The sequence below is a fragment of the Sphaeramia orbicularis genome, chromosome 7, assembly GCF_902148855.1.
Source record: "Sphaeramia orbicularis chromosome 7, fSphaOr1.1, whole genome shotgun sequence".
Classification (NCBI taxonomy): Eukaryota; Metazoa; Chordata; class Actinopteri; order Kurtiformes; family Apogonidae; genus Sphaeramia; species Sphaeramia orbicularis.
Window position 1 is genome coordinate 52,841,860 of NC_043963.1, and position 17,653 is coordinate 52,859,512.

The window sequence follows — 17,653 nt, forward strand, 5'->3', positions numbered from 1 at the left end:
AAACTGATTAGGAAACCAAATTAGTCCTCATTTCAAATGTGATTTTAAAAAAGTCACCTTAGATGAAAAACACTGACAGAATCATTTATTAGAGATATGTGTCATGAAGCTTAAAGCTGTCTTTTTATACATTGCAAAACAATAATTCACTCCAAACATGTTTAGGGAAACACATATAATTTGCATAGTCTTTTTTGCAATTTTTCAGTACACTTTACATTTTATGGAAACATGGCTAGTGTTAGCTTGCAACTGGGGTCAGCTGCAGTGGCGATTTCTCACAGACTGCAAGGGAAGCCCGACTTCCCCTAAAATTACGAAAATTAAATGGTTAAATATGTTCGGTTGTGTTGACATTTTATTGACTACAAATGCGTCAGAACATGTTCATCTCAAAGATGAGTTCGTTCAGAATCAGCTTTATCACAAACCAACGGACGCGATGTTGTTCACTTCTCCTCCATTCCCGTGTCTGTGTTTTCTCCTCCATCTCTGCTCAGTGCATTTGTCCGTAGACACCGGGCGTCTCTGGGCTTCAATGGGACTGAATGGAACAGTTTTTTTCATTGCCTTAAAACTGGACTGTAATTGGATAAATGCCACAATGTTGTCCCACCCCTGGACACTGGGCGTCTCTGGGGGTGAATGGAGCTGTGGGCGGAGCTTGGCCGGGCTGGACGCCAGAATCCCACGTGCTGATTGGAGGATCGGTCGAAAGGCTGAATCCCGTTTGATTGACAGCTGTTTTCAGATCTGCTCCTTCACTGACACAGTTCAGTTTAATACTGTCACACATTCTGCTGTGAAATCAGAGAAACCACTAAGAAATTACTCGTTCATTTCTTGCACGGTAAATAAAACACACTCATTGGACTTCCTTGTTTCAATTTAACATAATTTCAGCGTTTTCTTGTTTCAGTTCCATAATTTAATCATTTCTTGTTCGAGTTTAATATCGTTTTGTAGATAGTTAAATCAATCAAACTGTCGGCTAAGTCGGAGTGAAAGGAGCATCTGTAGTTTAAAAAGGCTGAAGTCTGACACCCACAACACAATGGGCCAAGGCAATCTAAGCAGCCTGGCTCTGCTGGACATTCAGAGGACACTGGTCCAGTCCCTGGAAAAGACGCCTACTTGGTACGATAAGGTCACTGAGCATTTTCTTAATTCTTTTTTTTTTTTTTTTTTATGTAAGCCGACAATGAGCTTCCCCTGTCTAAAAGATGAGCAGCCGCCACTGGTCAGCTGACATAAAAAGATTATTTGACCAACTCCATGCACAACATAAACTTGAGCACACACTTTAGTACAGAAGCATGCAGTTCAATCTCCTACTCTGAACCTTTTAATAAATAGAAAAATGTCCAAAACTCATGTCAGAGTGTCCACTGTCTGGGGAGGTATGGAGAACATTTGAGTCCAGTGGCCCTTTGTTCGCCTGGCTGTGTGTGTAGGTGTAGCGAGTCTGTCCTCCTGTCACTGACTTTCTCATTCACTCATGGAGGATCTGTCGAAACGCATCAGAGGAGCAGTGAGTGGGTGAGCTAACACGTGACCAGCTCTGGTCCACCTACCACTGCTGCTCTCCAAGCCTGCACTCTTAAACACTCATACTGCTCTATATCACATATACCGTAGAACCTCGCAGTACCAGTGCACCATCATACAAGTAATTTGCTTTACAAGCCACGGCTCATGAGTATTTTAGTCCTGAAATACCAGTGGAAATCCACTGAAGAAGCGAGCTTCATATTAGTCACCGCTAGTCAGCACCAATGTTGGGAGTAATGTGTTATAAAGGCAATGCATTACAGTAACAGATTATGTTTTGCTGTAACACAGTAGTGTTACAAATCAAGTTTCAGTAATATTTTACTCAATTTTCAGTAATTTTTACTGGGTACATGTTCAATAGCGCTTGCATTAAGACACACTTAATCTAATTGCTCAAATGGAAAAAAAAAACAAAAAAACAGCAAGACCATGAGACCTTAAGGAATCAAAAATTCAGCAGGAAAGTTCTATTTCCTGTTGGTGTTCAGCCAATGGGTGAAAATGGCAGAAGACATGGACGTATGCTCATTACTAACCCTAACCCTGCTTTACAGAAGCTAGTTAGCATGATCCCTGTGATCAGCAATGGCAAGGTAAGCTAACGTTTTTATGACTAGTTAGAATTCTTTATCAATTGTGGATTTATCTACCAGCACCCTCGGTTCCACACCCCCCTGTTTGAACATCTAAAATGTTGAACTACTGCGCAAGCGCCATTTATGTCGAGAGTCTGTATGTAACTCTAAAGTAAAACAGGAGTCATGTAACACATGACAATTCTGAGACATTTAGAAGTAATTCCTTACCTTACAATATTGCTAACAGTAACAAATAATCTGTGATGTATTAGAGTTTGGAAGTAACTTGCACAACACTGGTCAGCACTGAGCTCACATATGCTGCCCAACAGGGGCAGCCTCCGCTCACTCAGTTCATGTGTTCACCTCATTGAGGCAACATCGCATTCCAAACAATAATCCTCCTCCTTTTCCACCGTCTTCCTCATGCACAGATCATCACATATTTAACCCTGTAATGCCAAACATAACAAATTTGATACATGAGTTTTAAAGCCCTCTACATGATCAGTGTTTTTTTTTTTTTTTTTCTTGAAAAATCTGATGTATATAATCAGATATATGCAATATACTGATAATCCACCAGGGGGGAGGAATTTGTTCACCAGAGGCCTTTCCAGTGTCACGACAAGACTGTCATTAATGGGGAAGGAGGCAGAACTTTAGCAATTTTGAAAAGGAATTACCAATTTATTTGAAATATTTGTGTTATATTATGTTTCTGATTGTTCAAAAATTATAATATAGGAATATTGAGACCCGGTGTATCAAATATGATACAAAATTAAAACTCAAACATGAAAATTGATATTTGAAAAAAATGTTTTTTGGGTTGTTCAGAAGGACCAATAAAGGCTCCAGTTTCAAAGAAATGGAATTTTCTGTCAATGATTTAATGGTTCAGGTTTTACAGGGTTAAGGTACTTAAGTTAATAAAACCAGTCTATTTCTTTTGCATTCTTTTTTGTTTTGTTTTTATAATTGTTATTTTCTTTCTACCTGCACTTTTTCCTGTTTTAAAAACTGTTAAAAAAAAGATTTTTGTGTGTTTTTGGGGGCTGGAATGGATTAATTATATTTCAATTAACTTCAGTAGGGAAAACTGATTTGTAAAACAAGTACATCGCAAAACAAGCTCGGTCATGGAACAAATTAAACTCATACTGCAAGGTTCTACTGCACAAAGACACATAAAGAAACAGACACATAGAGAATTCACCCTGCTCCCCTTAATTGTAAACTAAACACATTTTTATATCCATGCACACACCAAGGCTGAGTTTACTTCAACTATCACACACACACTCGCAGCTGTCACCCATAAAAGGGAGAGGGAAGGCAGGAGAGCAGGACAACATACAACACACATCAATAATGAGTTAACTAGGAGACCACATAATTCTTCGCATTAATAATTCTCCATGTTACAAAAGGCAGAGGGGCCCCTCTGAGGTTAGAGTCCAGCACCCGTGTGTGTGTGTGTGTGTGTGTGTGTGTGTGTGTGTGTGTGTGTGTGTGTGTGTGTGTGGGTATTGGGTGTGCAGTCATGTGTTTGCTGTATGCTATGCTGATTATGGGCTCTATGCTTTTGTACGTTAACACAGTATCTGTATCTTCAGCCAGATACACTCTGTCCGAGACACGTGAGCCAGTTATCAATGAGAGGACAAGTCTGTCAGTTTGACAGTCCTTCTGAACAAATTATTGGCCATAAAATGAACAAAACAAGTCATATGCATGCTCTGCTATTGTAAAAATGGTCATATGTCGATGAGCAGTCTGAGAAACACATGGCTGATTTTGAAGCCTGGATATTGTACCTTAGAGAACAAACCAGTACCAATAACAAAAACACTATTCTTGACCCTGATTAGGGAGGGACATTTTTGGCTTTTGAAGTTTGATTTTATGATCATTTGGTCTGTGTTTTTACAAATATGGTTTTGATTTCCCTTTTTACTCATGTTAATATTTCAAACTCATTTCTTATAATTAGTCAGCAACAAGTTGTGTTTTTAAAATAGTTCAACTTGTTAACTTAAGGGAAAATATGTCCCCATCGTAACCCATTAAAATGACTATTTGGATCCCCTGACCATTAAAATGTAACTCATGCATTCTGTTATGAAGGGCTTTCATTAAAAAAAAAGTTTAACTTTTTAGATTTCTTTAAATCATTTTCAGTGACCTGCTCATGTTTGACCCATGGGGTAAATATGTGTTATTTTCCTGGTTTTCTACTATGTGGACTGTCCCTGTGTTCTAGAGGCCGGTAGGTGACAGAACAGACAGCATGTTTAGGGACAAATTTAAGTGTGTGTGTGTGTGTGTGTGTGTGTGTGTGTGCGTGTGTGTGTGCGTGCGTGTGTGCGTGCGTGTGTGTGTGTATGTGTGTGTGTGTGTGTGCGTGTATGTGTGTGTGTGCGTGTGTGTGTGCGTGTGTGTGTGCGTGCGTGTGTGTGTGTGTGCGTGCGTGTGTGCGTGCGTGTGTGTGTGTGTGTGTGTGTGTGTGCGTGTGTGCGTGTGTGTGTGTGTGTGCGTGTGTGTGTGTGTGTGTGTGCGTGCACGCATGCATGCACATGCCTGTGATCTTTCACAGGGTCATAACTTAACACTTGGTGCTTAAATGGTCAAAATTCCAAAATGCTAATGAATATTTAACAGTTTTCAGTATTAAAGTAGATTAAAAGTTTTTAAGCAGTTAAAGTGGAAAATGAAATTAACATAACATGTTTTTTGTTGCTGTTTTTAGGCATCTTTTTATACTGACATTTTTGTTCTAAATAAACCCAAGTGAAGTTTTTTAGGTGAGACACAAGGGTTTTAACATTCACTTATGCTCATATACTTATGTGAACTTGGTGTTGGAGTCTGTCTTATGCTGGAGGGTGGTCATTTTTGATGTGATCTGACTGCATTTCTGTCCAAAAAGTTGCACACATTTGTAGAAGAAAAGTAAATTAACAATGAAGAAAAATGTTAGATTGATGTTTTATTACCTCAGGTAATCAAAGGCATATCATCTCATCAGTATTTTCTGATTTATTACACTATGCATTACATGCATCTGCAAAAATTTCTTCAGTAAAATCAGATAAAAGTATGAAATATAACATGCACATCATTTGCTCAGGTGCTTGTTGAACACTGTACAAAGAAAATCGAGAGACTGGTTTCTGGAATAGAAAGCCTTTTCTGTATGTCTCTGTGTTTTTACTTTATCAATGAACACTGGGATTTTTTCTAACTGGGTTTGAATTTCTAGACCATAACTGCAGGGATATCACTAAAGTGCCTCTCCATTGTCAGATTTATTTGTCATTACTGTGGCATGATGTAAAACATCCAGCTTCAAATGTAACCAAGAATTGACTTTACTTGGACATCTATGAAATCTGCCGTAATAAAATCATAGAGTTCATGTATAACTGCGAAGTCCTTAGGAAAACACATAATAGATATAAGCAATAACTATGAGAAAGTTGTTGCCAGGACCAACTAAATTTGGACTTAAGAACATGACGACTTCAGTTTTAGATGCAGTCAGACTCTAGTACTATAAAGTTCAATGCATTAGTTTAAGTTCTTGTCAGCTTTTTACCAACTAGCAAGGTATACTAACACATTTAGTTAGTACTAAATTAGTTAGCAATAGTTATTGAGAGATGTAGCATATGGAATGTTAGCTTTGTGTGTGATTGAATGGACAGGAGATGTGAATTATTGAAGCCATCTCCAGGTCATATGTGCTTTGAAAGTTCAGCATATTTGTACATTGGCCTTAAAAGTAGTAAACTGGGGGGGGGGGGGGGGGGGGGGGGGTTGTTCTTTCCCGCGGCTGGGATACCATCATGACAGGTGCGTGTGTGGAGATGCTTGTTCATGTGTCTGCATCTGAACACATGCACTTCAAAAGGTTAGCTGGTCTAGCTAGATCACCCATAGGTGTGAATGTGAGAGTGAATGGTTGTTCATCTGTATATACTGGCACCATGTCCTGGGTGAATGAACGACTGAATAAATGAATATGGATGACATATTTTAACCACTATATTGACAGTTTAGGCAACAGAATAACTAAATGGTTATGTTGTTTTGTTTGTCTTTTTTCATTATACAAGCTACCTAATTATCAGACTCAAATTAATGTTTGTCTCTATATGTCAGCCCTGCAATGAACTGATGACTTGCCCAGGGTGTACCCCACCATCGCCCATACGTAGCTGGGATAAGCTCTAGCGACCCCCATGATCCTAGTGAGGATAAAGCAGGTTCAGATAATTAATGAATGTATGAATATTAATGAAATCTTGTGGAATGACACCTGCATGTGATATGCATGAACTCCCATTATGAGAAGAGATGTTTGGATTACATATGTGTCTCTCAATTATCTACTCAATTAGTCGGTGAAGCATATGACCTGTTATTAATCCTAAGAGGACTTATTTAATGGCTGATAACACTCTTGTGTGGAAATTAGCATAAGTGAAAAACAGTTACATTTCCAATGAAGCAGATACATTCTAATTATATATAAAATAGTGAATGCCTTTTTGTTGTTTTCGTTGCCATGGTATTTTGAAGGGGTGTCAAAGTATTTTTAGTTCAGGGGCCACATTCAGCCCAATATGACCTCAAGTAGGCCAAGCCAGTAAAATAACATAATCAGCTACAGTATAAATAATGTGAATTCAAGACTATTCATATATTTAGAGTGGAAAAAAAAGGAAAATTACATTGTGAAAATATTTACGTCTACAAACTGTCCTTTAAAAAATGTGAATAACATGAACAAGGAAAGCACTCAGTGAGCACAGACCTCCGCCGAGCCAGATCTGCCCCCCCCCCCCAATTACCACCAAAATTTTATCATTTCTTCCTTGTGCTGGTATCAACATTTCCTGAAAATTTCATGAAAATCCATCCATAACTTTTTGAGTTATCTTACTAACAAACAAACAAACAAACACACATGCATGCACACAAAGCAAAGTGATCACAATACCTCCTGGTGGAGGTAATAACAAGAAAAATAAGTATGATTTTATAATATTTTGCCTCAGCTTAACATTTACACATGTGGATTACAACTTACAGATCACAGTGGATCTATAAACACACAAAACATTTAGGAACAGAAATGATATTGTTAAAATTCTAGCTATTTTTCTTAACACATTTCGGGTTGCTCATATTTACTTTAGGTTATTCATATTTTTAGTGAGAAGACAAATGTAAATGTTCATTCATTCATCTTCAGGACTTCTTTATCCTCAAGAGGGTCATGGGAATGCTGGAGCCTATCCCAGTTAGCTATGGGCGAAAGCGGGGTACACCCTGGACATGTCACCAATTCACTGTAGGGCTGACATATAGAGACGAACAACCAGTCACCCTCACATTCACACCTATGGACAATTTAACTTAACCAGGTTAATTGGTTAAGCTAAATTGCCCCACACAAACAACCCTAACCCTAGCTCTGCCCAGAAAGGCCCCCTCATCAGCTGCTGTTGGAATTGAACCCAGGACCTTCTTGCTGTGAGAGAAGAAAGATGCTATTTTTTTAATCATTGTTTAACATTTGTCCAACAAAAAACATATTATTTCACTGGAAATCTTGAAATAACTATAGGATAAAGATTAGCACATTCACAGGACATTTTTTGTTTTGATATTGTCAGAGGTATGAATAATTCTGAGCTTGTGCAAAAAAAGATTTTTGGCTCTATCTATTGTTATGCGAATGACATTTAGCCAACTCATATGTGGAATTCTGCATAGCAACAAGTAGACAAAAGATACATTTGAAGTACCAACATAATACCTTTTACAACAACAATAATCTCCTTTTCCATGGGGTATGAATAATTTTGAAGACGACAGTATATACAAAGTATAGATAGATAGATAGATAGATAGATAGATAGATAGATAGATAGATAGATAGATAGATAGATAGATAGATAGATAGATAGATAGATAGATAGTACACTGAGCTTCCTCTTACATGATCCTGAGCATCATATAAAAGGAAAATGGCCACTGTGTGAATATGGTCTATTAACACTTCAAAGTTGATTTGCTGACGCTGTGACCTGAAACGGGTCACAACAGCATCAGCCTCTGCCAGAAACACTGAGAATTAGATGTTAAAGGTAGCATTTTACTAGGTGCCTCTCTAGGCCAGTCCAACTGCTGAGAAAAATAATTGGTGTGATGCTAACATCAGGTCTGCAGTGTCCATATGATCCTGCTTGGATTATTTTTTATGGCTTTGGCTACAACTCAAGTGACTGACAGATTGTACATGTTTCTAGTTTGCTTTAACAAATGACTGAGTTTAAGCTGCTCCCATCAAGGTGCAGGTTTAGTCTGCCTAAATATAGGACAAACAGACATAAAACCTCTTTTGTCCCCATAGCTATTGATATTTTAAATAGCACTTTATCATTTAATTTCTGTATTTATGAATTGTCTGAACTGTTTTTACGAATTATTATGTCGTGTGATGTGTTTTGTCAAAGTTTTATCGTTGGCTGAACAGAGAGTTGCCCTTTTTTGCTGACCTAAAATTCCACAGGTTGTTCATGATATTGTGCACATCCCTGTGGTCTGACTTCAGTATCATTACGTCACTCCACTTTCCGTCTCAGCAGCAACTACAACCAAGAGCCCACCCACTTGTCAATATCTGCTGCAATGCCCCAGAGGCTCCTGGTCCCTGTCCTTCAAATGTTCCATGAAGAGCTGGTGCCACTCAGCAGCCTGCAGAGTCCTGCTGTCACAACCAGCACATAGAGGCTAACTGACGAATTCTTCTGTCACTTTAATTATGCAGCCCTTCACTCACCAACATGGGTTTCCAGCGTTTGTAGAATTTACAGTTAGAATGTGGTACGGGTGGAACAGAGATGTAAAGGTAAATTTGTGGACAGTGTGGGGAAGTTTGTTCATAATTTGTAACTTTACCTCTATATTCCACAAAAAATTGTAGTTTCTGTATTCTATTTTTCTTTTTGCTTTGTTTCACCAAAATAGCATGGATGTGAATGTTATGGCCTTTAGAACCTCGCAGTATGTGTTCCATGATTGAGCTTGTCCTGCAGTTTACTCCTTTTATAAATCTATTTTCCCCATTGGAATTAATTGAAATGTAATTAATCTGTTCCAGCCCCCAAAAACCACCCAAACACCCTTTTAAGGGTTTTTAAGACAGAAAAAGGGCATTTTAAAAGAAAATATCAATTCTAAAAACAAATAAACTGGTTTTATTAACACATTTACCTTTAAGATGAGATGATCTGTGTGTGAGGAAGATGGTGGTGGAGGAGGAGGAGGAGGAGGATTCTTTGGAAGCAGAATCTCCCACTAGTAAAACATCAGGTAGAAGAATTGTTCTGCTTTTTAAAATGTTCAGAAAATGCACTAGACTATTGTCATTAAATAAAGCAGCTGTACGACCTGAACTTAATTTGTCTGGATGATTTTTTTCAACAAAATCAGAAAACTCTGTCCACTTTACCACCATTTCTTTTAATTTACTCGTAGAGATAGCCTCCTCCACCACTCTGTCCTTGTTGGGAAGTTCTCCTCCACCACATCTGTCTTTTGCACTAATTTTCTTTGGACTCATGGATAACATAACTAACGTACAAAACAAAGAGAAATCAATTGAACAAACGAAGGTAACGTTGCTTCAACAAGATGAACATGTGAAGTGATCCTTTGGAGGCTGCCCCTGTTTCGGGGGGTCAGTGCTGACTAGCAGTGGCTAGTATGAAGCTCACTCGTACTGCCGATTTCCACTTGTATTTCAAGAAAAAAAAATCATCACAAGCTGCAACTCATAAAGTAAATTTCTCGTACTAAGGTGCAGCAGTACTGCAAGGTTCTACTGTATGATGATTCCATTCTGCTGCCACCATTTATACTGTTCTACTTACTAGTTACTTACACCAGCAACATGGAAGAGATTCCAACTCTTAAATCTTTTAGGGTAATTCAGATTCTTAATAGTTGTTCTTGTCTCAGCATGACGTGGTGGTACAGTGATGAGCACTTTGACATCACAGCAAGACAGTCCAAGGCCTTTCTGTGGAGTTTGTGAGGGTCAGTAGTTGTACTTCTGTATTTCTCAGCCCTGTGATGAACTTGCGACATGTCCAGGGTGTTCCCCACCATCACAGCCCTCCCCAAGAAAGATGATGTGCATGTTCCTGTCTAAAATAGTTTACATTTGATTCACTGAATTGTCTTTTAATGCTTGTTTTTGCTTTTATCTTCACCGAATACCCATGTTTTCAGTGTAAGTCTTAAATTCCATTTGTTAGCTTTTCACTGTTTCTAGAAATAACTTTTTTTCAGTTATGTTGCCAATGAGGTCTTCACCTCATCATATTCTGAGACTGAATAAAGTTTTTTTGTAATAAATTATGAAAATTTTTAATGAATTGTAGGTGATTTATTCAAATTTACAGCAACAGTGGTTTCTGATTATGACTATTTATGAAGAGTAAGATATACATTTTTACCCAATACTGTGTTATACCTTCTTTCCAACTAATTCCACATCTTTTATACCCTACCCAACGAAGGGGAGGCAAGGGGTACTGTTTTTGGTTCAGTTTGTTTCTTTGTTTGTTAACACTTGTTAACACAGCAGCAAAACTATTGGTTGAATTCATACCAAATTGGGTTTATGGATTGCCAGTGACCCAGAATAGAAAAATAGGTCAAAGTTCAAATTTTTTATGAATTTTTACACCCCCCACCACCACCACCCACACACACACAGACACACACAGACACACACACACACACACACACACACATCAGCTGGATCAATGCCAAAATAAGCTACAATATGTGCGAGGGGCGGGGTTTGTTTTACCTGGCACCACATATGTAACTCTGGAGTCAGGAAGCCTAACTTTATCACAGCAAGAATCACTGCAAGAAGCTGAAATGGCATGATTTGGTTTGTTGTGAAATTAGACTGTTTACATGCACACAAAGGCTACGTTCAGACTGCAGGCAAATGTGGCCCACATCCAATTTTTTGCCCGTATGTGACCTATATCCGATCTCTTGAAGACAGTTTGAATAGCACTAATCCAATTTTTTCAAATCCGACCGAGGCCACTTTCATATGTGGTCCTAAATCTGATACGTAGCTGATATTTTGCAATGCAACTTCAGTCTGAACAGCCAGGTTGCATTTATCCGACCTTTATGTCATTGAAATGCCACAAACATCACAATTCCGTGTCCCAGGAGGAGGAGCGACGGGAAAAACATATTTTGTTCTGTGAACACAGTGCGTGCCTAAGTGGTTATGTATTACGTCAGGACGTGATTTTTGCATGCGGGTCACTTCAGCATCGAATTCAGTTCAGATTCAAAACTGATAGAAGTCGCATTTAATATGTAATATGAATACGCACGCAAAAAACGGATTTCACCCAAAAAAAAAACCTGAATTGTGCATTAAGACCTGCTGTCAGAACGTAGCCTCACACTCTGATCATTATCCAATTTCTGGAGTTATCAGATTATTATCAGTGGTGGGAGTAACACATTACAAAAGTAATGCATTACAGTAACAGATTACTTTTTGCTGTAACGCAGTAGTGTAAGGCATTACTAATCAATTTTCAGTAATATTTTACTCGGTACATGTTCGATAATGCTTGCATTACAACACACTTTTTGCCCATAATTTAATTGCTCAAATGAAAATAAACAAGTGAAAACAGCAAGACCACGAGACGTCAACGAATCAGAAATTCAGCAGGAATGTTCTATTTCCTGTTGGTGTTCAGCCAATGGGTGAAGATGGCAGAAGACAGTCCATTGTCCACATGGACATATGCTCATTACTAACCCTAACCCTGCTTTACAGAAGCTAGTTAGTATGATCCCTGTGATCAGCAATGACAAGGTAAGCTAAGGTTTTTATGACTAGTTAGAATTCATTCAGTTGCAGATTTATCTACGAGCGTCCTTGGCACCGCACGCCCCTGTTTGAACATGTAAAATACTGAACTACTGCGCACGCACCATTTATGACAAGAGTTTGTATGTAACTCAAAAGTATTACAGGAGCCATGTAACACATTACAGTTCTGAGACAGTAATATTGTAAGGTAAGGAATTAGTTTTACGAAGTAACTTGCAGAACACTGATTCTTAGTGATCACATAAACAGCCGAATCTGATCTTTTTTATCAGATAACAGCAGTAATTTGATTATGAGAAATCCGATTAACACATCTGGATTTCTCCCCAAAACTCCGATGTCTTCCTGCATGTACACAGGTTAATCTTTTTTATTTAATTCTTTTACATCTGCACATGTGTAAACACAATAAAAACCGTTACAAATGGAAGTTACATAGTCAAATGTGAGTGGAAGGCAATAACACGAAGTTTGAGTCTACCATCACTATATATGTACATACTATGAACGAAGTCCGACAATGGACTGAAGCATCTAAACCAGGGTTTTCAACTGTCGCATTTCTTAAGTGCTTGTAAACACATCAGATCTGATTATCAATAATTATCTGATTACTCCCAGTTATCAGATTTTTATGCTCATGGAAAGGCTCTGTTAATTAGAAGCATGCTCAGAGTTTCTTGTTAGATTGAGTTTCACGTCTCACTTTTTCACAGTTCCACCTTATTTTCCAAATATGATCATTTCTGGATTAAGAAACAAAGAAGAAGAAGAAGAAAAGCCAGATATGGGGTCAGCCATAATGCCATACTTGAGGTTTCAAAACAGTGGCCAACAAACCACTGGGTTTTTATATACAGCTTCTATGGGCAAATGTTTTTCAGAATCAATTGTAAATTAAGTTTCTTCAAATGTTGTCTTCTCCAGCAGCTTTCACATCTGTGTGAATACACCCGTCAGTCTTGTACTAATATCTTTATGATGATGGAGCAGTTAGAACACACGGACTTCATGACAGTGACATCAAAGTCTTGTCACAACATGGATAACGGTGCCCATCTTCAGTAAGGGATTAGGCTGTACTGTGGCTTCTGACAGAGGGGAAAAACTAAATCCAAACTGAAATGACTTGTCTACGTGGAGATCACACCTGTCATTCAAATGGTCTCAGCACAACATGACACACCCTGTACTGTCATTACACATCATCAGTACAGTTAAAGAAAGTGGTATTAAGTATTAATGTCATTCAGAATTGCTGAACATATTTGAACTGTCAACAGCATATGACACTGAGAAATAATAAACATTCAAAGATCTGAATTAAGTAGAGAAAAGTGACAGCTGTCACACATTCATCTGCAGAGCAAAACGTTAGACTGTGATCTGTCAGTCAGTTGACATGCATATCTGTTCACATGTCACTAGTAGAGGTAATGTATGACAAGCAGAAACTAGGGCTAAAACGCCTCTAAGTTTATTGACTGACAAAACTCCATCTTATTGTTGGAGTGTTTTTTGGATATTTTGTTTGTATTTTGGAAATGGTGACATAAGCTGTCAATACTCTTGGCATGTCATCTCATCTGTTGTTTTAGGGCAATCAGTCTTACAGGTCAAAGAGAAGTGTGAGGTTTCATCATCTGAACATGCTTGTTTCTTGCCAACAGTACGTTATCAACAGATCTGAGAAGTTTCCAAGTGTCTCTACTTGAAACAGGCCTGTTCCATTAGATTGAATGCATTCTTTATTGTGCAAGCCTTCCAGTTATCAAGACCTGTTTCAAACTAAACGAATGGGAAGAACATAATCAGTGCACATCACATGTGACAAACTAAACAGACAAAAGATATATGAAAGAATAAACAATAAAGAAAAACTTGCAGAAACAACCTAAAAGATAGATCAAGACAAAAATAATATGTAAGATGCAACAAGATGTAGATAATATGAATAAACATAGATAAAGTGACTACAATCTGGGGTATTTATTTAGCAATAAAAAAATTATGGAAAACATCACAAAAGATTTGACAAAAATAAATGAGAGAGACAATAAATGATACCTGATGCCCTGTTCACACTAATCAGATATTTTCCTCTATGTTTGGGGGTCTTGTCCACATATAAATGGCATTTTGGCTCACAAACACAGTGTAGAATGTGTGTATCCATGTGTCCATGGAAAATAAAGAGATTGGAAAACTGAACTTGTTGCTGCTGACCTTCATGACAGATTAAAGCTAAACTATGGTGTGTCTGAGTGTTTGGAACAGTTTGGAGTTGTTTTTGCATTATTGTGTGTACAGAGATATTGTGTAAGTCAAAGGTCATGTGGAAAAAATATCAGATAGACCGACCGACCGACCGACCGATAGATAGACTTAAGTGCAAACAGGTTTATGACCAAAGACATCAGACAGAGGTGAGTTATTGAAGAACAGTGAAATACAGCGTGGCAGGAAAGATTTCCTGTATCTGTCCAGTTTTTTATGCAACAAAGAATCAGTACTTCTACTTTTAACACAATATGTGTCAAATTTACCCAAGACTGAAGTCACAGTTTTTAGTATGGCCTTAATTATTTTGCTGCTTCCTTTTACTTGTTCCCATTAAAATGTTACACTTCCAATAAGACGGGGCTGGATTTATGTAATGGCTTTCAAAGCACTAAAAGAATATAACTGGGATTTCAACTACCAACCCTCTGGTTACTGAATGGCCCGCTCTACCTCCTGAACTACAGCTTAGTCTACCCACCTCAACTACTGCTCAAGACCTTCATCATAAGAAAACACCCACCATTAAGAGATGACTCTGCAGGACCTTTATTGCACATTGAAGCGCTTACCTAGTGTGTTTGTCAACAGGGCAAAAGTCAAATGGTTGCGTGTTATTTATTTATTTCAGAAAAGTGTAAATTGTTTAAACAAACTTCAAACCTACTGGCTTGACTTCACATTGCTTATTATTATATATTGTTCCACCTGGCAAGACTAAATAGAATGCTGCAGTAGCGGTGTTTCTGACTGCTAATGCTCCTGTGGATGTGGATGTGTGGGCAGGAGCTGTACACTGCAGGCTGATAGTAGTAGCTGGATGTTGGCCATAATCCAGCTGGATGGAGGCTCAGCGATGCCTCGGCGCGGTGAAATATTGATTCAGAAAGCCGAAGCAGCCGCAGGCCATGGCTACGCTTGGACAATACATGCAGAACAGTGTAAAAGTTCACTCCTTGCATCTGTGCACAGTGTTACACAGCCGCAGCATCTGACTGAAAAAAGGTTTGGTTGAATGCCACCTTAAGACTCCATTTACATAGCCCCCCTCCCCTTTCATTTCCCATTCTGTCAGGTCAAATTAAGGTATGATTTCTTACTGACATCTTTATTCACATATTATACACAGTATACAGAGCCATGCACATCTCACTATCAGACATTTTCTCCAGCTTGATGCTTACACTAAATGGGCAAATACAGGACAAAAGGTAATCAAATCAGGGTTAGTTCTGTTTAAAGCTATACCATATGATGTGGCATTTTTGCACTTTTTTTTGTAATCTTAAAATGCTCCTAATAAATGTGTGTCAAACTAAAATGTGAAAGAATCCACCAGGTTTTGAAACTCAAAAATGTTTAATTCTCATATATTTCTGATAAAAGTCTGACCAATCATTTTATTCTTAGCTGGTACCGATACCTCTGAATCTGACGCTCCACTCACGCTGCTCCCCCTGTCACTGACCATGGTCTCCTGTCTAGGATGTGAATGGATAGGACTCAAATGTACACATGGAAGGGAAAAACTGATTTATTAACAGAAACAACAACCAAGGGGAACAAATAGAACAACCCCGATTACAGCAGTCAGAGTCTGATGAATGAAGGATGGAGATGAAGTCCAGGAGTCGGGTGTACTTGACTCCACAGACACGTCCACCCAAAGCAGGACTCCACGTACATGTACATTGTGTTGCACAACGTAGGATGATGTAGGATGATAAATATATGAACTATGAAACCTCAAATGTCCATGGAAAAGTCTGCACACTCACAGTACGCAAGTCCATCGCCTGGGCACCTCATCGAAGACAATGAACCAGCGTTGCACAGACCAGACCCTTAAATACAGAGTCTCCTAATGAAACAGGAGCCATAGCAGGTGGATGATGAGGGGTCTGCAGACATGCCGAAGCAGACCGCGCCTCCGCCTCCGCTTCCACCACATGCATCAGGTGAGAGGAGGGGAGCATCAGAGCTCAGGCAGGGGGAAGTGGGCGGAGCTTTGGAGGGAGGCGGGTAGTTCATGTTCAGATTTTTACTAAGTGCTGTGAGAAATGCCAGATGGGTAGGTATAGCTTTAAACCCCCACAAGAAGTGACAAAGAAGACCAAGAACAATGCCCTTTCCACAAGCAAAACATATTTTTCAACATGGGTGTTACCTCCCCTTCAATCTTCATTTTACAAATATGTCTGTCCACACTACAGAGCAAAAATGACTACAAACTGGTACAAATGCTCAGACAAATCATTGTTCCTGCCATTGTTCCTGTGAGAATTACTGAACATACCAGACACAGAGGCTCTAGTCTGTCCTGAAGATGTGCAGCAATTTGTGAAAACGACCTGCCTTAAAGGGCTCATATTTTGCTAAACCCACTTTTATTAGTCTTTTGTACATTTATTTGTGTATTTGGGCCGTAATAGTTCCAAAAGTTTGATTTTGAACCCTCCAGGTGCTGCAGAGCTGGAGGGGGCAGGGCGTGAAGTGGCTCATGTGCATTTAAAGGGCCAGCGCTCAAAACGACCTTTCTCGTATCATTACTCAAAAATAGGGTTGAAGATGGACCTGTGGAGTTGAATTAATGAAGAATTCAGACACAAGCAGAGCATTTACACTTTATGTAGACCACAGGGAAATGTTTTAAAATGCATAATTCCATTTAAAAAAATGCAAAAAAATCACTCCTTTAAGTCAAGTGTATTCATTATATCAAGCATATCTCAGCCTAACACTGATACACGTGTCCAAATGTCCCCAAATGGCTGCAACCACAAGCCACTGCAGGTCATACACTGACTTACACTCTTACGCAGAGGTGATTTCTCATAGACTGCAAGGGAAGCTCGGCTTCCCCTAAAATTACGAAAATTAAATGGTTAAATATGTATGGTTATGTTGACATTTCATTGACTACAATTGTGTTAGAACACGTTCATCTCAAAGACAAGTTTGTTCAGAATCAGCTTTATTCAAAATCAGCGGACTCGATGTTGTTCACTTCTCATATATTCCCGTTGCGCTGTTTTCTCATTCGATCTCTGCTCAGTGCATTTGCCCGTAGACGCTCAGCGTCCATGGACTTCAATAAGACTTCATGGAACAGCTTTTTCATTGCCTCAAAACTGGACGGTAATTGGATAAATGCCACGATGTTGTCGGACGTCCGGCGTCTCTGGGGATGAATGGAGCTGTGGGCGGAGCTCGGCTGGGCGGGACGCCAGGCTTCCACGTGCTGATTGGAGGATCAGTCGAAAGGCTGCATCCCATT